The following is a 6,000-nucleotide window of genomic DNA, read 5'->3' on the forward strand; positions in this document are numbered from 1 at the left end:
AGTCTCCTGGGTGGCTTCCTCTTCCTCTGTGGGCCTTCTGCAGAGTTCAACTATGAACACATTTCTCTCTCTACACACTCTCAAATATCTTCTCAACGCAAACATGCCCCAAGTACTCATTTCTAAGCCCTGAACTTGACTAATCATCTTTCAAGCTGGAAAACCACTCAGCCCTACCCACTCCAGCCGTCTCACGTTCCTCACTGCGTCCTTGATGACTCCTGCACTGTTTCAGCCTCCTCAGCTTTGCCTGCACCTTCACTGTATCTGATAGATTTTTCTCCATCTCCTACCTGTTGAAGTCTTACCTAGACCCCTGTCTGGATTAAGTCTTACTTTTTCCAGAAAGACTTCTCAGATGTCCCTCTTCCACCATTCCTTACCCCTCCTCCTGGGTTCTCTGTTCTATTATAGCAGCTTCTTTCTATATTAAATCTGTGGTGCAAGGCACTTGAATGGAGATGAGTCAAGCTTCTGCACAAATCTGGCATCAGGTACAAACATAAGCAACTGGTTGACTGAGGTATTTTCTCTGGATTATATGGAATTATAGAGAAATTGATTTCTCAAAGTATATAGGAGTCCGCAAGGAAGAAAATGAGATTATTAACCAAAAGTCCATTCATGCCTAAGATATTCGTTGAGAAATACTGCTTCCAATAATTGATAACTTACTTGAAAACAAACCAAAGATAGTTCTTTGCTTATAGAATGCAGTCTAACTTGGTCATTGATATTGACCCAGATCTCTTCTCTTTTCTATTTAAATTTCTTTGAATTCACTGGCAATATGGACTTAGGAAATCCATCAGTACAGAGTCTCTGTTTCTATTGATTTGTCAGACAACTGTCCTGGCAAATTATCAATCATTGTAATTGAAATAACTTTTAAAGAACAATTATTTTGTAGTGTATTTTTAAAGTTATTTTATGCTATGATGAGTAACATAAACAGGACACTTATACTTCAACCAGTCCCAAATCAATAAATCCAAGGCTGGAGTTTGACATTAAATAAGTCCTTCTTATTTCCTCGTATTTAAAAAAGTATGCAATTAAATGTCCTAATAAAGGCAACTGCAACTTAGATAACTTTGAGTCATGACAAAGTCCAGTCAATAACTGTGGAAGATCTGAAATTTTATCCTACTTGCCAGCCAACAAGTTTCATGGTTGCTGGTAGATGACACAAGATTCCTACTCACAGGCAAAAACAATGTATTACTCGTAGTAATAGCAGTTGACAATGTACCAGCATTTTCCTCAGTTTCCCAGTTATGAAGAAGGCCAACTGATCCTGCACATGCAGTGGGGCATATTATGGGAGAACAGCTCCAAGCTTGGGGAAACTAAATCTTTTATAATGGGCAATAAGCCTGTCTGAACTTCATCTTGGGAGGCAGACATTATTTTTCCTATGGTAAAGAAGCCAGCCATTTGCCTAGAAGAAGACACAATCTTGGTATTTTAAGGCTGTTCACTATAGAAACAATTTAGAAGATAGTCTGGGACCACTACAGTCAGTGTCTCTGCTTGTAAGTCATGGAGAAACACAAAAGACTCATGGAGAATTATCTCCCAATATGAAGACTGGAAGAATATTTAAAATTTGAAAACAATTTTCTGAGTTAGACTCACTTTGAGTTAAGAAATATGATTGTGTTGGTGAGGATGAACACTTCAGTGAGGGAACATTTTTAACTTTTTTGAGAAAATACTTCCTATAAAGACAGATTTGCCATTTTTATCCTTTAACTGATAAAGCGGAAAGCCCAGCAGGTGGTATTTCATGACACGTCTCAAAATGAGACCACTCACACCCTAACTTCTGGGCCCAAAGACCCAGAATCAGTTACTGGGAGATGGAATTGTGTGGGGGTCTTCCGGAATGGAATATTTCACCTCTTTCTTTCCCCACAAACCCTTCTCCATTCTCTACTCCCAGGTCCAGTCTTTATAAAAACACACCCACACATCCATGCTGCCATAAGTTCAACTGTTCTGCATCATGCTCTATTTTTCTTTTTGTGACATACCCAGCCATGTCCACTCAACAATACCTCCAGATAGCTTGTCAGTAAATATGGGTCCACCACACACCTCTTTACAACTATATGGTATCCTGCTGTAGAGATGCATTTAGCATTTAATCAATCTCCTGTTGATGGAAATTGACGACGTTTCTACTCTTTTGTTATTATAAACAATGGTGCAATGAATATCCTACCACAGATTTTTGCACACATTCCTATGATTTCCATAAAACTTAACACTGACATTTAACTGTGAACATAAATTATAGTTGTTAGTTATACTTATATAAACATAAACAAGGAGTCAAAGCAACTACTTTTTTTTTTTTCGGTACGCGGGCCTCTCAATGTTGTGGCCTCTCCCGTTGCGGAGCACAGGCTCCAGACGCGCAGGCTCAGCGGCCACGGCTCACGGGCCCAGCCGCTCCCCGGCATGTGGGATCCTCCCGGACCGGGGCACGAACCCGCGTCCTGACGCGTACGCTCCCCCTAAAGCGTTGTCGTACCCTCCCCTGGACCCTAAACCGTCCCCGTCCCCTAACCCTAACCCTAGCCCGAACCCTAACCCTAACCCTTCCCCGAAGCCTGACCTTCACCCGTCCCCTAATCCTAACTTATCCTGAGGTAATTTGTTTTAAAATAGATTTTTTTTCCTCAAGAGGAAATATGATAGGAAGAAAATGAACAATTCAGTGATTAATTCAAATCACTTCTCTCCTTTCATCTGGAACTTTAAAAGTTAGACAGTAACTACTTGAATGACTATTGTTGCACTGGATTAAAAATAAATTAAAACGAATTAAGGGTCAACGCAGATACATACATGATACACCTTTTCCTCTATACAAGTCCTTAGCTTAGAGCTTTCTTTGCCCATCCTTACTGAGTTAATAATCCTTATACACTTCAGATAGACTTTGATTCAAAATGATGTTTCATTAACCAACAGAACTTTCCAGAAAAAGGACTGTTGATCAATAATCAATATCTCTCGGTGCCGGTTACTTAGGGAAGAACTTTAGAATTCATTAACACCCATGAACAATCTTGCATCTTTTGCAGATACATTAAAACAACAAGAACAACAACAGAAAGGAAGCCTTGATGATTGGTTCACTGAGAAATCAGGCGTTCAAATTACCTATTACAGCTGCCGAGAGGGGACAGAATCTGACCCTTACCTATACCTACTCTGAGCAAGAGAATTCTATTATGTTACTACTCATCAAAGAACAATTGGCTTCCAAATTAGGAGCTTGACTCAAATTAGTCCAGGGTAAATCACAGTTTTTAAAGGATTTAAAGAAATACATACACTTTAAACCAGAGGAAAAATAAGTAAGCCTTTCAGGGATATAGGCAGATGGCAAATACCCGGAAGATCCAAGCTCCAGAAAGACTTCTCCTGGCTATTAAAACAAAGATGAGAATTGTGGGGCTGCTCTTCTCACCCTCCATGAGATCTCTGCACAAAATCAACTTCCTAATCCGCATCTCGATTAGAGAGTCAGAGGATAGAGGTGACTGAGGCTGCTGCCGGTATGTCCTTCTGGGCAAGCGCAGGGAGTGGGGCTTCTCCTGCAGAACTTACACAGCTGTTTTTGTACAGTGGAAACGACTTCCACATATTGATAAAATTGTGTTATATGATGTGTTTGGGGTTTTTGTCGGTGGTGTTCAATTCCATCCACCTAAACATGATTGTAGGTTGTTAAACTTTGTTCATATATAAATTAATGTTCCATGAGAAGTTGAGGGTCCTTGACACAAATGAAGGTAGAAAATGTCTAGACAAAAAGTCAAGAATAATTGGAAAAAACTTTCCCAGTCTCTTCATTGTGCCAATCAGTCCCTTGTTCCGTGTTGCGTTAACTTGATCATGCACCCTGCAGATGACAGTGGGCGGCCAGCCTTGCCGGCCGGTTCCCTGGGCTCAGTCTCCCTTAGCTTCCCTGTTACGTGCTGAAAGCCTCAGCTCTGTCAGCCAGTGAGGATGCTTCCATCGCTACGAGGCTCATCTAAATGACAAAATCTTCCTAAAATGAAGCATTATGTATTTTATTACTTGCAACCCAATTATACAAAATTTTAAGTATATAGTGTGTACAAAAGAATGACTAAAAGACGAAGATTTAAAAAAATAAACTAAGCCTGGCACCTCCTTCCCACTTCCAAAAGTTATCTTGGGGCTTTCCTAGGACTGAGATTCTTTCTCTTACCCTTTCCTTTTCTTTCACGTTCTCCCTTTTCCATTCCATTTTTAAACGTCTAGTAGAATTTATTCTCAAAAGATTATTTAAACACTGTTATAAAATATATCTGTGATATAAAAATCACACTATGACACCTGAAACTAGTACGACATTGTAAACCAACTATACTTCAATATCAAATAGAAAGTAAAAAAAAATAGTAAAAATCACACTATAGATTTAGCTTACTTAATGCTACTGCTACTTCAGCCAACAGACACCTTTGTTCACTACTGTTAGATCTTTGAGATGACCTTTATAACTTCTAGTAATATTCTTATGCTTTTGTTTATTGTTTTAGCATCTATAAATGGCATCTTTTAACAGCACACCGTGCAAATGGGTATTACCTTTGTTATACATATTTTTACCTCTTCTCTCCCTCTTCTGCCTCTTTCCCCCGTCCTTTTGCTTCTTTTTAACTTTATTGAGGTATAATTGACAAATTTTAATATATCGAAAGTATACAACGTGATGATTTGATGTACATATGCACTGTGAAATTATTTCCATCATTAAGTGATTTACACTCCTATCACCTCACTTATTTACCTTTTAGTTTTTGGTGAGAACACTTACATTCATCTCTCAGCAAGTTTCAAATGACATTACAGTGGTATTAACTATAGCTGCCATGTTATACATTAGATCCTCAGACATTACTCACCTTATAACAGCTAGTTTGTACCCTTTCACCAGCTTCTACCTATTTTTCCCACCACAACTACCCACATCACACCGGGAAACCACCATTCCACTTTGTTTCTATGAGGTCAAAAATAAATTATATTTTAGGTTCCACACATAAGTGACACCATGTAGTATTTGTCTTTCTCTCTCTGGCTTATTTTACTTAGCATAACCCTACCCAACCCCATGCCAGTTTCATCCACGTTGTAAAAAGTGGCCAGATTTCCCTCATTTATAGGCTGCCTAATAATCCATTAGAGAGAGACAGACAGACAGAGAGAGAAAGAGAGATCACATTTTTAAATCCATTTATCCATTGACAGACACTGAGGTTATTTCCACATCATTGCTATTATGAATAACACTGCAATGGATGTGGGATTACAGATAACTCTTTCAAAAATAATTTCATTTCCTTTGGATATATACCCAGAAGTGAGATTGCTGAATCATACGGTAGCTCTATTTTTAATTTCTTGAAGAACATTCATACTGTTTTCCATGTGGCTAGACCAGTTTGCATTCCCACCAACAGTGTCGAAAGGTTCCATGTTCTCTACAGCCTTGCCAGCGTTTGTTCTCTTGTCTTTTTGATAATAGACATCCCAACAGGTGTGAGGTGGCATCCCACTGTGGTTTTGATTTGCGTTTCCCAGAGGATTAGTGTCACTGAGCACTTTTAATGTACCTGGTGTCACTTTGTATATCTTCTTTGGAAAAATGTCTATTTAGGTCTTTTGCCCATTTTTAAATTGGATTACTTTATTTTATATTTTTTTGCTATTGAGTTGTATGAGTTTCTTGTACATTTTGGATATTAACTGTTTATCAGATACGTGGTTTGCAAATATTTTCTCCCATTCTGTAGGTTGCCTTTTCATCGTGTTGATCACGCCTCTCTCTTCTAGCCCTCAAAGTTTTTGCTGAAAAGTCTATTGATAATCTTATGGGGATTCCCTTGTACTTAGCAAGTTGCTTTTCTCTTGCTACTTTTAAGATTCTCTCCTTGTCCTTAGCTTTTAACG

This window comes from Globicephala melas, chromosome 17 (assembly GCF_963455315.2).
Source record: "Globicephala melas chromosome 17, mGloMel1.2, whole genome shotgun sequence".
NCBI lineage: Eukaryota > Metazoa > Chordata > Mammalia > Artiodactyla > Delphinidae > Globicephala > Globicephala melas.